General features: G+C 27.6%; 1 long non-coding RNA gene across 1 annotated transcript in view; it reads left to right on the top strand.

Moving 5' to 3' along the window:
- Window positions 1-1,085: 1,085 nt before the first annotated feature.
- Window positions 1,086-24,051, top strand: part of LOC148229552 (uncharacterized) — a 222,300-nt gene continuing 199,334 nt past the window's right edge. Inside the window, exon 1 of the long non-coding RNA XR_015811382.1 lies at window positions 1,086-1,304. This is a non-coding gene — a long non-coding RNA (uncharacterized LOC148229552). The remainder of the gene's footprint in view (window positions 1,305-24,051) is intronic.

The raw sequence follows: 24,051 nt of genomic DNA, 5'->3' as shown, positions 1-24,051 counted from the left end.
CTTCAGTAAATTCCTGATTTGTGAAGATTTAAGTATACTCATCGAAAAAATTAGACCACTTGCCTGTATTGTTATATATATTTTTCTCATATGTGCAGGCTTTATAAGACCACAATCACGATGTTTGTTTACATCCATCAAGACCGACGTTGTCTACACAGAATTATAATTTTTTTATTTATACACCATTAACATATTATTTTGTATATATACTATGAATATGTATACGCAAACATATACATATGTGAGAGTATTATATCAATAGGGTAATTTAACGCATTAAGTAAACTTGAAAAATATCATGGTAAAAATTTAAATAAATCAAATACAAATGTCTATATCAGGGCTCGGCAACCTATGACCCGCGGGTCACCAAGTGACACGTTTGATGATTTGAAGTGACCCACTTCAGTTCTGCAAATATAATTTTTTAACGTGTTACGGTGTCATGACTAGACCACTTATATGATTGTTAGGACCAAAAATATTCACTGACCCGAGTAGTCTTTTTAATAGTCACATTTTAATTATTTTGACCAGCAGCAAAAAAAGGTCGCCGAGACCTGGTCTATATGTATATATATATACATACATATACATATATGTAAATGGACAATTAATGAATATCATTATTACTGACCCACCGCAAGAACGTCTATATAAACAAGGTCAAGGACGAGAGCGGCAGTTTGGCTCATATAAATTAGATTTAAATAATATTTTTCATATAAATAAACTTGAAATCATCGACATTATACTTTTAGAAGGTCAACAACAACAACAAAGGTGACCTTCGTGTCACTCTCGCATTAAAATAAATCGAATGAGAGATAGATATTGTATAATTTAAACAAACAAGATGCATTAAAATAATTCGAATTAGAGATAAATATTTTAAAAATAGACAAATTGTCAGCCTTTGATAAATAATATTTTTTTTGTAATCTGAGATGCACGACATTTTAATCCTTATGGTTTATTATCCACGAAGCATAACCTTTAAATCGTTTAAACTTGTTTATGCATCTCGAAATATTTAAAAAAAATTCAGTAGCTATGCGACAGCGGGTGCGTAAACTGTTTCGTTACATTTTTATCAAATAAGTGTTTTCGTTCATAGTTTTTATAATAATATCTCTTTCGATGTTTTTAATTAGCAGTGCATTATAAAGTGATTTAGTGTATGTGTTAGAATTAAGCAGTGTATAATTAAAATGAGGTCGTTGCACCGGCCCGGCGATGGCGTCCTACCGACTCCGCGCCGCGCTAATGCGCCCGCACTACCCGTCACGCCGAAGGTCAAGGTAATGTCTTTGTAATTTTCTGTGTCTTTCGAATATACAATAGTTAACCCTTTGTGCTCGTAAGTCGACAATGTGTCGACATCCGAGTGTATTCCAAGCGTTGCATTCTTACGTCGACAAAACTTTCAATGCATTTATTGGCTTTGTGTTCGAGCTAATTTTGCCAATTTCAATTTATCAATGGTAAAAAAACTTGTGGTAAACACATTTTAGTAATATTCAATTTGTAACTTATGCAAATAAGTCAATAATCTTCAATTTACGAGTGTAAGTTTATTGTAAAATTTTTCATCGGACATGGCCGGACCGAGCGGTCTTAAGGCCGCATAACGCTTACTTGACAGTTTTACCTTATCAATTATTCATCTTAAACTGATTTGTTCCTTCAAAGGGTGTCTATATTTTTATGATATGGGATGAAACGGGATTATATGCTCTAATTGTGCATACTTCTTACTTAATATTGTGTGTCTGTTATAAAATAAAAACGATTAGAAAAAAAGAGCGAGATGCAAGCAGAGCTCGCTACATCGATCGCACTATTAAAATGAGCGATTGACAACTATCGTCATTTTCAGCTGCAACTCAAATAATAATATTAGTATTTTCGAGCTAGTAAATTACTAAGATATGTAAAACAGAATTAGTAATCTGTGTTTTAATTATTTATAAACACATATATTGATTTATTTTTAGAAATTATCCATATAATTACGAATGACGATATAATAATGGATTTTTAAAGAAGTGGCGATGAATAATTTGATATTAACCGTCTTATTATTATTATATTAAGTAAGTAATCGCTAAAAGCTCCAGCCTTATCTTATACATCTGTGACCCACTTTCCGCTATTAAGTCTGATTGGTGGTGAGAATTGTTGAGGGTTTCTTATTATTTTCGTTACTTTTAAATGTAAAATAATAAACTTAACTAAATGCACGTGTAACATTTGTGAGTTGATTGAAGTATAGTTTTATATTTAAAAAATAAGTTATAAAAAAAGTACAAAACCTGGATTTTATAATATAAGATAAATATTTAGGGAAATTATTTTGATGAAATATGTTGTTAAACCGTTAACGGGTTTACTGCTGGAATTATTTATACAGACGAGTCTTATTTAATGATTATGACATTCGGAATCTCACAGCTAAAACTCATAAGCAAAAGTAGAAGATTTTTACTTAATTTATAAGTTGATAGGTAGATTTAAATATTAAATAATGCTTTGCTAGTTTTATTTATACATATTTTTAGATTTATAGCTAAAATTATCAAAACGTGCGATTATTGTTTATTGTTTCGCTAGCTCGCTTGGGTCGCAATCGACACCTCGTTTTCGGTTATTTGTTATTGTAACTTTGTAACGAATGTTTCGATTCCGTGCCAGAGTGCAATAAAAACAGGCGGGTTTCCACTTACGTGCGAAATTTTCCGCCAACGTCGCGCTTATTCAGCAGATGGATGGTGAAATTGAGTTTTGGTGGAAAAAGTTTGTCAATAAACGGCCGCCATCGCTTATTTGATTGTCCATTTAAAGGTAATATTGTATTGCAATTTTTAGTTTTTGCCCAAAAAATATAATAAAGATTAATATTATATTATTATAGGAATATCGGTAAAGTTTTATTATTCTTTTTAAATTTGAAGCTACTTTTATAGGTGAAATTATCATTATTTTGTGAAAATAAATAAATATATTTTATAAATTGTAAAAGTATAAAACACCAGTATTAAGCATTTCAGTTGAAATTATTTTTGATTAATAAAATGTTTATTTTATTAATTCAATATCGTGCAAAATACCTGATGATAAAAAATAGTTTAAATAACAGCATCACTATTATTCTAAATAATTACCTGAACAATAATTCCTCAATAACATTAATTAAATATGCTGTTTAGTCGTAATGTGATTCATTACAACAATGATTGATTAAACAAAGACCCTTCTCTCTGTTTATTCGAGCCGTTTGTTGGAGACATACATATAGATTTATACATATATACGTACAAACGTAAATATACCACAAATAAATCAATCATTCGTATTCGGTTCAGCAGAAAAAAAAGCGGTGCTTTGGACGATAATTTTTGCAAGTGTCAAAGCTGTGTCAGAATTGAACGAATCGGCGTATTTGCACGTTTTTCAGCTCCAAAAATGAATTGTCAACGCGACTGTAAAACAATAAAGTGAAAATTTCATTGTTGCTATTTTGTGTATTTTAAAACGTTCGCTATCGCTAAACAAATTACAACAGAGTGCCTAAAAGTGAAGCCTTGCCCCAGCAACGAGCTTAATTAAAACCTATAGAGAAATTATATTACTGTTGTAATAAACAGTATACGTAACAGGTTTTATAGTCTATATAAAATAAGCACATTTATAAATAATAATAAATTCAAGCTAAAATAAAAAGTATCTTTGTTTGACTAAACTATTTAGATTTAATTTTAAAAATTTTACGCAGAGATTTATGTAAAGTAAAATTTATATGGGGAGTCGTAGCTAAAAGCTCAGTACAATACTGATAATAAATGTTTATTAAAATCATACAATAACACTATAATTAAAACTTATTTTAAGATAAAATTCAATATTTCTGCAATTTAAAGGTTATTAAACGATTATGACAGTATTTTGTAAATATTAAGTTTAAAAATTGGCTTTTAATTAATTTAATAATTACTATACAAAATGTAATTAAAATTATTTTTAGAATATCTTATTAAAGTAAATCTTTTGCAAAATTACAAAAGGTGATTTCTTAAATTATAATAAAATAAAATAACAACAACAAGTTGTTATGACTTACGACTGATATGATTTATTTGTTTATATGTTTGTGATGAAATAAATGTATTGAACTAAAGAATGGAACAAATTAAGCTTTGCCATTTTCGATCGTGTGTCTCTGTCGCGTTATCGCGATAAGAGAAAGATGAATGACTCAATTCTATATTATGGTAGAAGCAATAAATTGAACTCAAATTTAAGTACAATTTGAAACGCGATCGTTGCAAAAAGATTGGCCAAATACAACGTTAACACGCAAAAATTGAAATGGGTGATTAATCTATCAGATATAACATAAATAACTCCAATCGCTTAGTATTAACTACATAATCTATTTTACTCGTTGGATTGAAATACCTGTTTGTAACAGCTAGCTAAAAAAACGTTAAGGTTTAAAGTTAGTTCGCCCTTTATATTTGAAATACCCAGTCTTAGATTAGCTCTTCATATTTTTTATACCTTAAAAGTAGCGAAGATTTTGGTTACATTTTTTAGGAATATTTTTTAAGAATATGATGAAATATTTTTATATATAGTAATTAATTATTTAATATTTATTAGTAAAAAAGTCACACAATTATAAAAACATTCAAATGCAAATCTATATTTTTCAAATAAATCAACTAACTAAATTATACATACAAAAGATAGTAAAATAAATTGTAGTTAAAAGCATCATCAAGTGTGTTTAAATGATTTATTAAATCTCTCTACACACAGTATTATAACAATACGTTATAAGAGAGATCTCGTGACCAAATAATTGCATTCATACGTCTTGATATGAAAATAACTTATCATTGTTTGGAAAAGACGCACTAAACTATACATTCTACCCTGCGTATATTGCATATTGCGCATATTGTCTGAGTGGCCATCTATCAAGGCGTGAGCACATTTCAGAGGTATATCCCAGAAGTGATGCAATTGGCTCGCAAACATCCTCAATGTTTCAAACCATCATTATTATAGATGTGACACTTAGTCACATCAGCAGAGACGAGTCAGAGGACTGAATCCACACGAGAGAAATTAGCGTATCGTCCAGAAAGCATACATGACGTTCGATAAATTCACAGCCGACAATAATACAACTCGTCACGCCAGCAAAGGTTCTCCAATTTCCATGACCTGCCATTTTAATTCCATCACCTGATAGCGGAATATGTAGTAATTTATATATGTTTATAAAATAAACTGTTACAAGCTTTTCCTATAAGCCTAAAAATATATTTTATATTAAATATAGTATTAAAATTATTACAAAAAAATATGATTTTATGACTGCTTTTGACAAAATACTTTTAAACTATGTACAAAAATATGTTATTTTTGAACAAATAATGAAGCAATACTAATTTTAGCATTTCATATGGAAGACCTCAACTACGATGCAGACAAAACAGGAGACGAAAGAAAACTTTCAAGGAATCAATGACACAGATAAGAGTGATACGACAATATTTTCTGTCCGCTGTGTTGTAAAAGAGATAAACTAATTGCCTATGACAGTTTAATATAATATGGCAAACCAATTGCATTTTCCTTCCTTTCACGTACCATTCGAAACGTGCGTCAAAAAAATTACCGAACGTGTCCGAAAATAAATTGTATTATACGAAACTCACGGACGTCCATAACTTCTAGTGACAAATTCGATTAAATTGTCGTAACTTTTCAATCTTTTCAGCGCTTTTGTTATCGCTCACAAATATTACATTTCTGATGATAGCAATTATCGCATTGTTCTAAAGCTGTGTCAAATAAGGCAAAAGATAATAAAATAAATCTAAAAAGGACAACGCGACTCACTCGCGTATTGAAATTTTAAAATATTATTTTATCTGCTGATTTTGTGAAAATGCGTTAAAAATATCAGTATTAAAGTTAAGCTTTGGAGACACACTTTCTCCAAAAAATATGATTTTTGTTAATACAAACTTTTACCAAAACTAGATAAGAAGGTAAAAGACTTATCTAGGAACTCAAAAACATAGTAAATAGAGTGAAATCTCGAGGTCTGTAGACAACAGTTACATGTATTTATTTTCGTTTCTTATTCAACGTAGATATAAACAAAATTTTCAGTGTCAGTAGAAGTAATGGATTTGAAAAATCTAAAAGATAGCATAACAATGCATTACTATAAGTTTGTAATTATATTTATTAAGTTGTTCTTAATAAAACTTATATAATAAAGACTAAGAAAGAATAGAACACATTTAAACTGTTTTTTTTTTTAAATATTTTGTCCTGAAATATATTATATTTCATACTATATTTAAAAAAAAATATTTTTCTGATAATAATTTTTTTTACAAATATAACTTGGTATTTATTTTAAGTATACATAGTTTTTATTTTAGTTGTTACATGTCGAAGCAATCAGACATATGGTCACATTTTCAAAAAAAGACCGATTCACCATTTCGAATATATTGAAATATTCGAATACTTCATCCATTTTTTATTCAATATTATCCGAATAGTTGATAACTACGAATAAGTAAGAACTATAAAAGTACACAATTGTAAATATAAACAGTTGTTTATTAATCGATGGGGAAAAGTGAAATAAAACGCTTCACACAATAATGGTTAATTATATTTTAAAATTATGCTGTGATTCTCGCTCCAGAAAAATAATTGCTGAATTACGCTTTAAAATAGCATTTCAGACATACTTATAAGACATAAATGGACCTGTTCCTATTTCTGATAAAAGAGACATTGTATAAAATTTAGATTCGTATAATTTATAAATTTAATTCAAGTATAAGAAACACGTACACACACAATACATTCTTATGTTTATGTATTTTTTATGTCACATGACTGATTTATTGCAATATTTTATTGCTGCCATTGCGGTGACTTTCGTCTTACGAGATTGTACTTCCACTCCTTGCATTTTAGCTTAAGATTTTATTTTCTACCGTAGTTAAAAAAATATACGTATATGTTGAATTGTATTATTTTACGTACGAATCATACGTTATTTTTTTCTCTTTATTTTAACACTACATTATAATTATTACTTTTATAACATATATTTAACATCCGAAAAATGTTTGAATTATTAGCAATATTGATTGAAATATATTAGCGTATAGTTTAATTGGCATTCAAACACTGTAATAAATATAGCAGCCGCTTAAAAAAATGCCCTAACTACCTAAAACTAGCTACACCATTCGTTGAGGCCATTAAAATATTATGAAAAGAAAATAGCAACTCGTTTTGACAAAAAACTTAACCAACAATGATCAATACCACAATAGCATTATTTTACAGACTTGCACAATAACCAATCGTAAGCATTTTGTGCGTAAAAAATGTGTGATAAAACAGGTGTAAAAACTGTTATATACTTTTTCTATTAATGACCTTTGAAAATTTCATTTTCAGTTAAATTTATTCAAGGCGTATTTCGCTGATTAAATTATCAAGCGATGCAATTGGCCCACCAACATCCGCATTACTTGTACTTAATAACAATGAACTATTACCAACTTTTCCATCGACTATTTTGGCTGCCAAGTCATAGCCTTTCGGCCTCAAAACATAAAAATATATTATAATAACAATCTGTTACAAAAAAATTAGAGTTCAGTGAAGCCCAAGGCATTTCTATTGATGTATTATATATTAAGTCAACATCCTTTTTTAATTAGTATGCTACAAAACAATAAAAGACTTATTGTATTTAAAAATAATTAGAATAAATATTTTCATTTGAATATGAACACAAAATAAAATATTATAGTTCAAGATAAACCATTTTTTTTAATACGTATGTCAATTTAGTTTTATTACATTTTATTATTATTTATTGGTATATTAAAATAATATTTATTGTAATGTATTTTTCGAAACACCGTGTATAAACGCTGCTTTCGCACATAGGCTCAGATTTTTTTACTCCAAATTCTCCCTTAAGCCTAAGATATATGGGCGAATCCGCAACGAGAAAAAAAGCTTAACTTTGGCCGGAAAATCTCATCGAGATTTTTAGAAGAAGGTCGCTTACGAGATGACTTTTGGCAGCAACTCAATATCGTTCGAAGCAATCTTCTAACTCAATCAAGGATATTGCCGAAAATCCTATTCTCACCACCAGTGATGAGAATGGTTCTCGTAGTAAAAAATATTGAAAATGCTACATGACTTGTTCTTTTGTTAAATTTCCGCTGTTGGTAAAGTTATTACTCCTACAATTTTTATACAAATTAATTAATAATGTACCTTATTGACGACGAATACAATACGCAACATGTGTTCGTGAAAATATGCAATAGCTTTAAATATGCCCATAATAATTTATTTGGACGTCAGGTGTTATTACTTATTATAATGCTGTTTACCGTTTCTTTTTATTCCTACTTTGACCAACAGCAGTATGCCTTGAGCATACGATCTCATTTTCTGTAGGAACTCACGATTGTGGCCATTGCGACCAATGAACCTAAGCCAACAAGCATGTTTAAGTAATAAAATGCTAAATCATTTATATATTTATTCGTTGAATTTATTGAAAGTTATCAATGAGAACGATAGGAATGATTGTATCCCATGTGCGTTACAAAACTTTTATTTTAATTTAGATTACATTTTATATTATGCAACGCTAATATTTATTCTATTGTACATATATCGTTTTGCGCAGATCTTGACTTTTTCACTAAATTAAATCTATTTTACACAGTTTTAAGTTATATTTTAGAATAAATATAAACTGAAAATTTTATTTTGGTTTTATTATTCTAATTTATTTTAGGGTGCTACTGCTTTACAGCTTTTTGGACGTTTACAGCTCACCACGAACCCTAAAAAGAGCCGTTTCCATCCATCGTACATCATTGATTTATTCTACAGGTGAAAATTAAACTCTAGAACAAACGACCTGACGATAAGACGAACATAAATATTCCGAACGCTTTTGGACAAGAACATAAATTTCTTTGTTGAACCTTATACACATGGCTTTTAATGTATTGCCACGTTTCTCGTCTCAAATCACTTCTAATTATTTCAAAACAGAACGTATTGAATGTGATCATTAATTTTAATGCGCTTACAACCCGAAACCGTATTTTATGAAAGCTAAATTGCCTGTCCGTCTTTCACTTTCAGGACAGGTACTTAAATATATATGTATGTATGATTAGCTTCGCTCAAATTTTGGATCGAGTCGTTAATGCTCGTTTGACAATTAATTAAAGTTGAGTGTGCTTATCAAGATTAATATCATTCTATAATATAATTTTAATTATATTAATATTAAACAATGGCTATTTTTTGTTATAAACTATTGTGAAAGTATTATGCATCTATAATTATAGACAGTTTATAAGTCGATATAACGTGCTTAATTTTACATTACTAACCTAAACCTAAAAAGGCTTATATCACAAGTTTGATGATATTATTTTTCAATTTTTGCGATACATTTCTAGAAGATAAGTGTTTGGTCCGAAAATGATTGTAGTTTTTTACTATTTAGGTATTTTTTTATAAAAAAATAACTATTGAAAAGGGTCCCATATCGCAACCTTAAAGTTTTCTGATTATCATTTGGAGACCCTTCAACTACCCTCCGTTAAAAAGTTAATTTATATACAGAATGAATTAAAAAAAAAACCTTATATATTTTTATGTCGTATTTTTTTAACTATTCACATTTAAATTATTTACTTTAGCTAATGTAAGGCATGTGACATATCAACCGCACGTATTGACGGCACGTCACTGACACCCACGCGTATTTTCTCTTTCCATTCGTTTCGACTTCCAATTTTGGGTGTCATCATTTGGGGCGATGTCTCGATTTTATCTTCTTTGACGTGGATTTTCTAGCTGGATTCTTTCAATTCGATCTTATCACATAATCCTATTCTTACAAATTTCATACATAAATCTACATTATTCTTGCGGCCATTAATGGGACAATTTTTTTAATTTAATAAATGCACATTTTAAGCTAATGTGTAATGTATCCAGTGGTTCAAAATGTATTTGACATGTCTGATGTAGTATAAGTAGCATAGTGTTGCTTTGCAAACTTCTTTGCGAGCATCCCACTTTCCACGGAATCGTTTCATATTATTTACGTACATATTGAAAATCTTCACCTGTCTCTGGAAACTCCATTTGTGCATTGAAACGCAATATTGGCCGGAAGAAAATGCATTTCCTCGCATGTTAGGGTCACAGTGTAGGATAACAAGTTGCGACAGGGTTCCACCCCTGTCCGACAAGGTCTAACTGCAAAATTTCACTTCCGGTGGCTTCACTTCGAAACGGAAATGAACAAACTGCCCGCCGTGTGCTTTAATCGCTTTTTGTTTAAGGCCATCCCTCACCGGTCTCGCCACACATGCCTCGAGTATAAAGTAAACATTAAAACAGAACGAGGACACGGTTGATCGCTTTGATACGCTTTAAATTGAAAATATTACTTGTACTGTAATACAAAACTTCTTATCAGAGAAGTAAATACACAAGTATTTCATTCATATTTAAGTTCAAATTGATAAAGGCTATGTTATGTATTATGTTTATGAGAAAAAAGCGCTGGATACTTACACATTTTAATCAGTATTTTAATATGAAGGTAAAATATGCTGATTTACAACATGTGTTTCTTTAAAATGTTATAATAGCTATTAATTAATTTTATAAACTAAGCAAAAACGAATATTTATCTTAATTGATAAACTTTATATAATGATATTATCATATTAATATATAAAATTATATTATATGCTATGTACAGTTCTACGGTTCAGTGCAACTATTAATTTAAAAGCATTTCACGTCAAAATTGAAATTAAAATGATTCTCTTTAATCCATCGTTCCATTTCAACGTTTTCTCTTCATCACAATTGCAATTGCGAATAAAACGCTCGACATTTTAATTTGAGATTACGTAGAGAAAAATTATATATAAAATATTATTTCGATTTAAATTTTATTTAAAAAATCAATACAAACAATGATTCTGTGATATTTTGCTCACATAAATAATCAAATAACAATATATTATATAAATATTATTATTCCATATTATTACCATTGTATAAAATGCGTTTAATTTTGACAAAAATGGCATTTAATATATTTTTTAACATCGTAATATAGTTTCTTAAATAAATATGAATAGGTATGAGTTAACCCTTAATATGCTATAAATAAATATAAAACATTATATTATTAAAAAATTTTGCTTATAAAAAAATAAATAAAAATACAAAATATTAACCTTTTATATCGAATTATGTTTTAGTAAACTGCTAATTTGGATACTTTTCAATAATGAAATATTAAGCCTACATTTTGCAGTTTTGTTAAAAACTGATTTTAAATTTAACGAGACAGGTGACAAAGTTACCTAGTTACGGTTAAAGCAAACAAAGCAACTGATAATTAAAAGTTTAATTCATCTTTAGCTCGAATGAAAATCGTGAGCTTTAGTAAACATCAAAATTGAACTTAATATTTTCGAAGTAACACCAACTTACTGTATCTTGTATTTCGTAACAAATGTACAATATAGTAGTAATAATGACTATAGACAATTCTTAAATGATTGGGCAAAAAAAAACTCCTTAATTCATTATTAGATTGTGAGCTGTTTTTACCTGGGTATTGTCTACAAGTATATACAATTTTTATTACTGTAAAAAAGCGTCATATTTTAAGTTAGATACAGACTATCAATAAAAATAATTATTTTTAATTTTGCACTGATTTATTATGTGCGGCACTTTTTTATGTACAACACAATGAAAAATTCTAAAAATATTCGATTATCATAAAGCTCTATATCTACAAATAGAAATGAGTTTTTTATACATGTGGGTAAATAATTTGAAACTAACTATGCCAGTGTAATAAAAAATGAATGCTTTTATTTTATACATTTTATTTTAGCAATTTGTTAAAAAAACTCGTTTACTTATAATTGTTTTATTAAGGAAATGTATAAATCGTTGAAAAGAGCATAAAATTTATGTTTTTCTATTTTTTTACTAATAACAGTTAATATTTTTATATATTTACATACAAATGGCTTCAATGATATAAAATGTATTTTAATGAAAGCTAAAAAATAAATTGTACTTTTTTTCAAGGATAATAAATTAAGGATTATGGACTGGAGAAAAACTAAAAATCAAACTTTAGGTACTCTAATATATAAGTTTTTGGTAATACTCATTCTATTTTTTTTTCAATTAACACTTAGTGAAAATACAATATATGAATGTATAGGAAATATATGTTTTTGCCACCAGTACTATTTTTTTATTACTAATTACAAAGTAAAATATATTATCATATATAATACATATGTGACTGCAAAGTATTTTTTATTTTATTATAGCTATTTTATTTAAATTTTAACATAATTTATTATTGTTCTTTCTAAGTTCCGTTAAAATATATCGTTAACAGGATAAGCAAACATAATCAAAAAGAGTGTTTGGATTTATATTTTTAATCGTTTTTAAAATATTAAGTAATAAAGTTTTTACAACACAAAAATAATTAAGTTATAAAAAAAAGCTGAAAGTCTTAAGCCGACAACAATCGTTCGTTATTAATACGCTTAACGTGCAGAATTCTATCTCTATACCTTTCTTACATTACACCCTAACATTCCTTCCATGATGTGTACGCCGCCTGCATACGACACTGGAATGCCGGATAGTTGATTGCTTAGAATTTCTCCACTTTAGCTGGTCATTTCCAGTTGTAAAAAAACAAACAGTATATTTTAAAAATAAATCCATTATTCATATTCAGCTTAAAGGCTGGCATTGATTTAACTGTACGCAGATGAGAAAGCTCCCAGCGGAGCTTTTATTCCAATAATGCGATTCACAGCAAGCCGCCACATGAAAAGAATGAAATAAAAATCTGTTCGTCTGGGGAAAGCCATTAATCCAAAATCATAAATTAATAGACGATTTGCACAGATTTTTTTCTCTATGAATAAGAGAAAAGGGGATCGGCGTATATCTACGAGCGTATCGCTTTGGTGAGAATTTACAGATGTGTTTATCTACCCCACACGTATATAAATATAAATATGTATGTGTTTTGGACCTTTACAAGGGTTTACTGTGCGCCATTGTAAAGCTTATCTGCGGCCATTTTAGTTATTCGTATGGGAGCAACTTTTCTACTTTATTGGTGCAGTTAAGTTAAGCTGGTTTTGTAACCTGAGAAATAGTAATCGCTTACAATTACATTAAATTGATCTGGTTGTGGAGTATAAAGGTCAATAAATTTGCACATACATTATAGAAAAAAATAGCTTATTTTGAATGCTTTAATTTCTTCTAAGTACTGGCCGAAATTGCCTATTTATTTTATGTCAAAACCTAAAGTTTTCTGTACAAAATAATATAAATAAACATATTATATATGTATGATATACGCACTTAAATAAAGTACGTTTTAGATAGTAACTTTTTAATTGCAATATTTATATTAACATACTATTAAAAATCGTTAAAAATTAAAGTTTTTTTTACCACTGTTAAACTAGCAGCAATTACCAAAATCTGGTCGTATATGTATGAAATGCACCTCTTAAACTTAATTTAAAAATTTATTTTACTTCTAATAATGTCATGGGTCTTACAATTTTATAAATATTAAGAAAAAAAATGTAGATTGAGGTACATAATATATATTAAATTAGGAAATGGGTTGAATACTTCAATGAATATATGCTTGCATACTGCGTTTAAAATTACATTTTAGTTTTTTTAAGCTCCCCATTATTTCAAGAACAAATATAGCCTGATGTATTGTCGGCTAAAAAACATGTGTACAATCTATATATATATATAGCATTCCAGATTTCTAGATTTTTGACCTATTGACTATATGTCTAACTCAATAGAAACACGTCGACAACTTTCATTTTTTCTTATATTGACTTTCCGTACTAAACCTTTTTTTTAGTTTCACTTAATTTTATGTTCGAAACTGAATGTTCCGTTGTACCAAGTTAGTCTCTTGTGAACACTTGAAGCGTAAGAATCAATAAACATGATTTAAGTTTATTCAACGCTTGTTTCATTTAATTTATAATAATGTACAATTAAAATAATTCAGTATCTGTTGAAAAAATAGTATTGCTGTATAATTATGTGTTTTATATGTACATGATAGTAGCAGTATCAATCGCATTAAACAGGGGGACCATTATTGGAACTAACTATTCGATTATAGAAGCATTTTCGCATCGCTGCATACGAGTTTACGGTGGTAATTTTGGTATATGTGGCATATCAATCGTTTGATTAATCAACGTGTACCTATATATCAATCGAACATATATATAAGTAGGTTTATTAAATTAATTAAATAATTCCATAATAATTCCACTCAATAATCATTATAGGAATCAAATTTCAACACAGAAGTTGCCTAAGAAATTTAATATCTTACACAAATAATATAAAAACACAAAAATCCGTATATAACGCATAAAGTAAAATATGTATTTTAGAATTGTAACAGGAATACATTTTTATACCAATAATAATATTCTTGACTTGATTATATGTAATAATAAAAAAAACAATTATAGTATTATTTAGTCAATATGCTTTGATAAAATATCATCTTAATTTAAAAAATACAACAATATTATTCTCTCGGGTCATAATAAATTAGGTTTAGTACAATACTGCAATGATTATATTTTCCAATAATACAATACATGTGCTTTAATATATTGATTTTACAACTAATATGATACAAGTGAAATATAATTGCTTAATAAATAATTTTATGGTAGTAATAACGTTGTAATTGCCATGGATTTAAATTGAAAAAAAAACAAACTAAGATAATTAATGTCGTTTATAATTTTTTTTAAAATTCAGTTATTACGTATTTTAGAAGAAATAACATATACATGCTCGTATTCCCATTTCCACCCTTATTCCCACTCCCAGTTCAAAATTTAATATAAACCAGTACTAACATTATATATGCGTATATTTCCTAAGAAAACTTATTTTTATTTGATGTATACATTTTGTGTATACCTAATCCTTTCTATAGACGTACATTATTGTGTCTGGGGTACACACTGGGTTTTCGTGTAATTAATTATGTGTAGTGGTTTCAAGTTATTCTTGCCACAGGATTTGTTGATAGGATATTTAGGTAAACGTGCTTTTAAAATATTGTTCCAATAATAAGGATTAAAATATAATAATTATATGTTTCAGACTTAATAGCACCACACCATGCACAATATATTGCTAGATAAAAAATACAATAAATTTATACTAAAATTATATTATAAATCTAATTTAGTAATTTATCAAATGGACATTATTTTGTTAGAAAAGTGTTCCTATATATACGAATTTTAAATATAATCTAGCCTTAGACTAGCTTCGTATTTTTTAAAAACATACTTAACTAATTTATTTCAATAAGTATTTGATAAGAAATAAGGATGTACATACATAGATTGATTACTAAAAATAGAGAAAAATTAAGAACAGTTAGGTATAAGAAAACGAGTACGGCCAGGGGAATTATTAACGGATGTGTGAATTTGAATAATAATATTTCTAGGACAGTCCGAAAAAATTAATCTCTAATGGGTTTCCTAAATGAAATAAAAAACACCTTCGTGCATTAAAAAATAAATTATAATATTAAGTGTCTTATTTTCTGTTTATGTTATACATTATATGTATGCTTAGTTAAAAAAAATTGAGTGTTAAAATTAGCTATATTAAGCTAAATAAATTAATAAAATACTTAAATAAAAGCATTATCAAAATTAAGATAAAATTATTTTGATGATTATATAATATATCACAGTTGGGAGCATTCTTATTTATATTGTATTATCTTATTCTTCTATAGCACTAGATGGGTTTTAGCCAGGGCTTTGAAACATTATTTTTTAATTTTGCCTTTTGTTCCAGTAAATTAAAAACAAACAGAAATTGTTTTTCGGGTTCCATTTACATACAATATAAAATTGGTTAAATAAAAATGTACGTAAATTAAATGCAAATAAATTTATCGTTTTAATATGAGTTACAAGTGTTTATTAATAATCTTAAAATAATTGTAGGCAGTGGCGTAGCTATGGGGGGGGGGGCAGAGGGGGCGGGCCGCCCCGGGCGGCACTTGCTTGGGGGCGGCATATTCGCGATGGGATCGTCTAGTGTGGTTCTTAACCTTGAATACACTAAAACATATATAAATCCACGAATAACAAGAGCTTAATAATAACCAATTTATTATTTTAAGAAATGCTGATTTTATGACCCTACAAAAAATGTATGGGGGTGGGGCGGCAATTTTAAGGATCGCCCTGGGTGGCACATACCCTAGCTACGCCACTGATTGTAGGTAATTCGCATAAAATATTTTTGTTATCTAGGTTATACGTGTAAATAAATAAAATATTATTTTATCTAGTCTTTAGCAATATCACGCAATGCTCAATGAAACAAATAAAACAATATTACTAAAGTGGCAGGACAATAGAGTTTTATTAAATCAATGTACTAGTGAAAGTTTTATAAAAATAAATATATGCTTAAATTATTAGAATCGTTGGTTGTTGAAAAACAAAGTAAGGTTAATTTGAATTTCTAGTTTTCTGTAGCACTTTTACCATGAGATCTTCCTCTGGGAAAAATGTAATTCATGGATATATAATACACAGATTTCTATTATACTCGGTTTATGTATGATATTTTTTAATTTAATATTATACAGATAATATACAAATAATACATAATTGAGTAAGATGCATTTAATATATATTCAAATTCTGAAACTAATTATCACAAATGCTCACCTGACGTCACATGTTTTACATACTAATCTCTCTAATTGAAATCCCCGTTCAGCTTACGTCAATAAAACGGCTCTGATTGAAAATCGACGAGCTTTTAAATTACGAATCTTCCCTTTTCTCATTTCTTAGACTTTATGTATAAATTTATATTAGTCACATTTATAAATATGGATATTTTTGACAAAATAAGGCAAATCGTTTCAAAAATTTATTCAAGTAACTGAAGCGCGTAAGGTTTAAGGGGCGAGTTGAATACTAATTGGAATATGTCTACATATTTATACTTCATATGTAAATTAGTCGACGACATTCGAACAATGTGAGGAGAAATTTGATAAAATTTTAATCTTGCGGTGAGTTTAATAAACTATTTTATACAAAATACAACTGCATTAAAAATATTTTTTAAACTTTACATATTTTTAACCTGAAAATAAAATAAAATTAATAATTTTATTTTTATAAATATTTTTAATTCTTCGTAAACATTATTGTAAAAATTTAAATTTTGCAAAACGATAATTTTATTGCCGGTTAATTTAATTTTTTTTAACAGTAAAAGCTGACCCTTAAATTTTACTGAATGAGCAGAAAAATAATCTTATAATACTACGAGCCTACATTTACGCATTTTCAGCCTTTTAAAGTGTTGAATATGAACATTTTAAATGTAGTATGTATGTACGCATATTTAATTTGTATAATTTAATACAAGAGTAAATGAACAGCACCTTTTAAATTACTTAAATACAATAAAGGAAAATTCCAAGCGGAAATGTGATTTTCCTGTCATGTTTTGCTAAACATTTTTCATAGAAAGCAAAATACATTCTCGAAATAAATGCCTTCCAGAAACAAATAAGCATTTTTTTGTGTTAGATAATATATGCGTTTAACACATATATTTGATTTGTTTCAATATTTTCATACACGGTAAAGGGAATAATTTTGTAGATATCACAGCAAACTATATTTTTTAGATTTTATATAAATTTGATCATTTTAGACTTATCATTGTTTGCTCAATGTATTTTTTTAAATACTACAAGATTTTTTTCATTATGACTAAAACAAGAATGTTTATTCGCTGCTAAAAAATAGCTAAAATAAATCCAAGAAAAAAGTTTATATTCCTACAGGTGGTGCAATAGTCTTTTGTCGTAAGAAAGTTTTTCTTTCTTCTAAAAACTTGAATAGTACATTAAGGAGATTGATTATGGTAGGATACAACTTTGGTATTTGGAAAGGCACAACCAAAGAATGTTAAGAAAAAATACTATCTTGAACAAACTCGATTTTTTTTAAATTGATTATAATCATAAATTCTTACATTTAATTGAACTTATAAGAAATTATCGTCTGCTATTATTTGGCAGTTGTACGATCTCTTTTGCTGATGTATAGATGTATGTACTGGATTCCATCCTGATTTTATATATTTTATTAGGGAAGAGCCAGTAAGCTCGGAAGTGTTTTGACATGTGCTTGCTTTCCGTTTATATATTATTAATAATTCATATAAATATTTTCTTAAGCACAAAGCTTTTCAGCGAAGTCAGTCATGTGTATAGTAGCGCTACCTAAATTATTAGCATTGTCTCGAATTCCAAGGTGAGTTTTCGATCTATATTCGTCAGTTTAACTAACTATAAGACAAACTTTAGCTAATCAAAATTTTCCAGATGTCCAGATTTTCCATATGTCCGTGTCTTTTAAATTTTTCATAGTATAATTTAAATTATCGGTAAAGCTTAAAACATGATACTATTTTTGGTTTGTGTGCATTGTGATTATAGTTTTAGATTTGTTCTCAACAACTATTTAACTATGTTTTATAGATATTTAAAAATCGTATTTTTTTTTATTTAATCAACTCATTACATTCAAATTAATCCATATTTACACACATACAGTGAGTATATCATAACTTATTAACTTCTAACGAGCGATTAACGAACGCTAATCGCACCATAAAACGCGATGAACTGAAAATTCACGGTTTAACGCCTCTCAGTTTAATCATACGTCATGCGTAATCCTATCTAAAGATCTTTCGTATATGTAGTATGTACGAAAGTTATTCGTTGACACGTGTTACAGGAATTACATGACTCTTGGGAATTTATACGAGGCTTTTGGTCGGCTGTTAAAATACTGAATGAAAACAATTTCTTTTGTTCTGATAACCGTATAAGTATACTGAAAAATCGAGTGATAAACGAGCGCGTGCATATTAAAATTGCATTTGGGTCTATTTCGGAGAATTTATGATGATTTAGGTCGGTAAAATGAGACGTACATTTGTCATGTCGACTGAAAACAAAGATAATCGTGTCTGGACATATGAGTTCAGTCATGCAAATGAAGAGCTTTTATGAGTTTTTTTTATTAAAAAAAAATGATAAAATTATTTTTATTAAGCAAATAATAATCTAAATTCATAATATTATTAGTTAAATACTGTAAATTAATGCATATTTGCGTCTCATTCATGTTTATAATGTAGCATTTCGTGGAATAATATGATGTATGTAAATATAATAATGTATATGTAAATTTCATTCGCGTGAAATGAGTCCTGGGTTCAATCCTTAATGGGGTCGATTTACGTCACTTTATTTTATATTAATTTCAAAGGCTTATCATACGTGACGCTGTGGCGTATTTGAATGACGCAGGATAATTTTTAAGAAAAATGGTCTTATCACCAATGTCACCAAAAATATGTTTAAAATTATATTAAAATATGAATAAAAATACTTTAAGAATGAAATTTAAAGCATGTCATTGTAAGGATTGAACCTTTCTAAACGACAATCAGGACATCTTCAATATCTTGTATGAACATTATCAATCAATGTAGGCCATTCGGGTAGCGATAGTATTTCAACAGAGTTTTTTAATATGGCAAAGCTAAGTTTCCACAATTTTTGCTTGAGATATAAAGATGTGCGTGGAAATAGGAAGTACTTCCTGAGAACTGTAATAAGGAAGTGATATACCCCATACACAAAAAGGGCGATCTTGGGCGTACACTATCGAGATAACTACTTTCGTATACGGACCTTTTTTTAGGAAACTATCGATGTGGATTTATGAGGAAGTACTTCAAAGAGAATCAAATACACTCACTGCGACAGATTCTTGAAAAGGTGTACGATATATATGTAGTATATTCGTTGCTTTCAAAGCAGTTTATAATAGCGTATATAGAGAGAAACTGTACGAAAAATATAATAATTTTGAATGTCTTTCCACAGTCTGCCCCCGATGTGATTAAATGTCACATATTTTGTATCGAATGTTTGAATCGCCGATAAAAAAATTGCATCGCTTCTTGAACACACTTCTAATATGTGTTCACGTCTTAAGATAAAACACGATCCTGATAGCTACTTTGTCGATTGGTAATCAGTGAATTCAAAGAACAATGGTAATAGACACAGGGTCCAATGTATTGTCTGACGCGCATTCTTCACAAAGATTTGTTTTTATTGGCAGTGATAATGGATGGTTAGGGTCTCGATTCTGAGGGATTGAAAAAAAACATATTTTCATATACAATATTTTTGTCTATTGTTGTCATTGTTCTTTTGTGGTACAGATTTTTCCGTTGTGTGACGTGTACGGTCTTTTTTTTGTGTTTTGGGAAAGATTCCAAAGACACGCTTTATTATAAGAAATAGAGTACAAAGTATTTTAGAAAGCGGTACAATAACCATTTTAAGAGCTGGTTAAATGTTAAATAATACATAATACAATACTATATTATTGTTTTGCTATTGGAAAATTTATATTTTAAAATATGTTTAAGTAAATCTAATTAAACACCATCTTGATTATTAAAAGTTTTAATAATGCCAATGTAAAATACTGAAAAAAATATTTAAACATATTATTTTAGGTGATTTATATACAACATGTGTATGTACTAAACCTAAAACAATATGCTATAAATTTTTTAACAACCCTGTGCGCATTATTGTATTAATTCCTTGTCCTTAAGCTTTGATTGGCTCCATCGTGAATACAAACGGCGGTTTAAGGGCCAGAGAATCGAAACAATCGCCACTATTAGGCGCGACTAATTGAGTATTCCAGCAAATTTCCACCGAAATAACGTTCCTTGAATATCTTTGCATAAAATCCATACCATTTAATATTATTTTCGCACACCACAGAAACTGCTTATGGTGGGCGTGCAACAACATCAATATATCATACCTGGTCGAGTGTAATCGAGCAAAAACAAACCTTTCCCACAAATTAATGTTAACGACCTTTCAATTCAGCATTTTGTCTTTTGTGCTGATGTGAAGAACACACTACGGTCGTTTGTGTATTATATATACATATACATATTAAGACAATATCGATCATATCTCGAAAATTATGGAAGCAAGAAGCATACTTGTCATTCTATTAGTTAACAAGTAATATTTTATATTAAAAGTATAACAACAATACTTTTTTTTTAGTTTTTTATAAAAAACCATTACCCATTATACAGTTTTTAAAACTATTTGTATACTAGCTGTTTAGCCTTGTTTTTTACAATACAATTTTTTTATACATTTCATGGTTACTAAATTAATAACTGTTTAAATGTTGAAATAAACACGATTTAAATAGACACGATTTTTCGTGCCCTAACTGAAACATATTGCGTCAATCCTTCTTACAAGATTAAGAAGGGATCCTGCGATGACAAAGAATAACAACGCGCATTATTAGATCGGTACCTAAGAACGTATTTTTTGCGGAATAATATGTTTTTATATGTAGAATACGGATTTACCGGCATTCTGAAAGAATATATTTTTTACACAAGCTTTTGTTCGCAATGTGGAATACGGTAGCGGTTTGTTTACTTTCCCATCACAGCATCCCTTCTTTTCATTATATTAAAAAAATCAAAAATTACGGTGAATCGTATCAATTCTTAATAATATATTATTAGATTTAATATATATTAATATATATATATATATATATATATATATATATATATATATATACATATATATATATATATATATATATATATATATATATATATATATATATATATATATATATAAATATATATATATATATATATTTTTCGACCATCGTGGCGCATTGGGGTAACCTGTTAGACCACGATGGTCTTAATTTAATCTAAAATAAATAAATATATATAAATATATATATATATATATTTTTTTCTAATTATCACTATTTTTATTTTTTAATTTAATATTTTTATCAATTGTATTGTGTATAATAGTGTTGAAAATAGTGCTAATTTTTGTTTTTTGCTTACTTCTTTGGTTAATATAAATATATATATATATATATATATATATATATGTATATATATATATATATATATATATATATATATATATATATATATATATATATATATATATATATATATATATATATATATATATATATATATATATATATATATATATATATATATATATATATATATATATATATATATATATATATATATATATATATATATATATATATATATATATATATATATATATATATATATATATATATATATATATATATATATATATATATATATGGATTTTTAGATTTTCGCGAGTATAATTATTTTTTGAATCTCGGGATTCATCGCGATTTATGCTTACTTGTTGTATTCTATATTTCGGCCGTGATTTTCCGGTCATGATCAGTCGCAAGCGATTCGTGATCATGGCCGGAAAATCACGGCCGAAATATAGAATACAACAAGTAAGCATAAATCGCGATGAATCCCGAGATTTAATATATATATATATATATATATATATATATATATATATATATATATATATATATATATATATATATATATATATATATATATATATATATTTATATTAACCAAAGAAGTAAGCAAAAAACAAAAATTAGCACTATTTTCAACACTATTATACACAATACAATTGATAAAAATATTAAATTAAAAAATAAAAATAGTGATAATTAGAAAAAAGTGGCAACACTACATGACCAGGTCAAAAACGAGAGCGGCAGTTAATCTCCGAAGATGAAGAGTGACAGACTCTTCGAAACGTCAGACGCGATGACATCCGTAACCAATATTGATAATATGTATATTATATTTATTAACCGATCAAAATTTATTACGATATGATTTCACTGAAATTTTAGTAAAAATATAATATTACTACTAATTCACATTCACTGTAACATATGTACGGAATATTAATTTAATGTAAAGCATTAAAAATAACATGTATAATAAAAAAAAATGATTGATATATTCTATTCGAATCATCTCAATAAAATTCTGCAGCAGTTAATTTTTTCCCCTGTGCTACTAACATATATTATTTATGTATTTTTGCAAAGCACATATAAAAAAGTTAAAGCTATTAAAACTAATATAATACGTATATATTCATAATAATTATTTGCTCCAATTGTAATTATATTATCTTCATTGTTAATACAAATATTTTTTTCCGTTAATATACATATATTAACGGAAAAAAATATTTGTAAAGCAGCTTTATTCTTGTACTTTAAATTAAATCTTAACGTAATAATTATATTTTTGTGAAATACCATATTTTTTTATTGCTTTATTTTCGGTTTTTATTTGGAGAGAGGTAATAAGAGCCTAAAACATATACGCTGCCCCAATAACGTAAAGTGATTGACTAATGACTTATAGGTAAGTGATTAAATTTAACGGTTTTTGGAAAAACACTAGACGTTTAGGAAGTTTTCTGATACTGAGAAAATTACTACCCTTATTCGATTAAAGAGTACCTTCTTTGCTTTAATATAATTAATTTTAATGTAGATATTGCGAGCTGATAGAGAAACATTTCTTAGAATAAATTTCAAAGAGCAACAATCACAATCTATTATTCCAAAATTAAAAACGTACAGTTTTGAAAGATAATATATCAATATTACTTACATTTTTTAATCACATACATATTTACATTTTTTAATCACTTATATATGTAATATATTGGCATCGTTTCAATACTGATTTGATATGGTTTAAAAATAAATAATTATAACATAAATAATCATATAATAAAAT

The sequence above is a fragment of the Plectrocnemia conspersa genome, unplaced genomic scaffold (genome assembly GCF_051122295.1).
Source record: "Plectrocnemia conspersa isolate PC_06_02 unplaced genomic scaffold, ASM5112229v1 ptg000011l, whole genome shotgun sequence".
Taxonomy (NCBI): domain Eukaryota; kingdom Metazoa; phylum Arthropoda; class Insecta; order Trichoptera; family Polycentropodidae; genus Plectrocnemia; species Plectrocnemia conspersa.
This window is presented reverse-complemented; position numbering and strand designations above follow the sequence as displayed.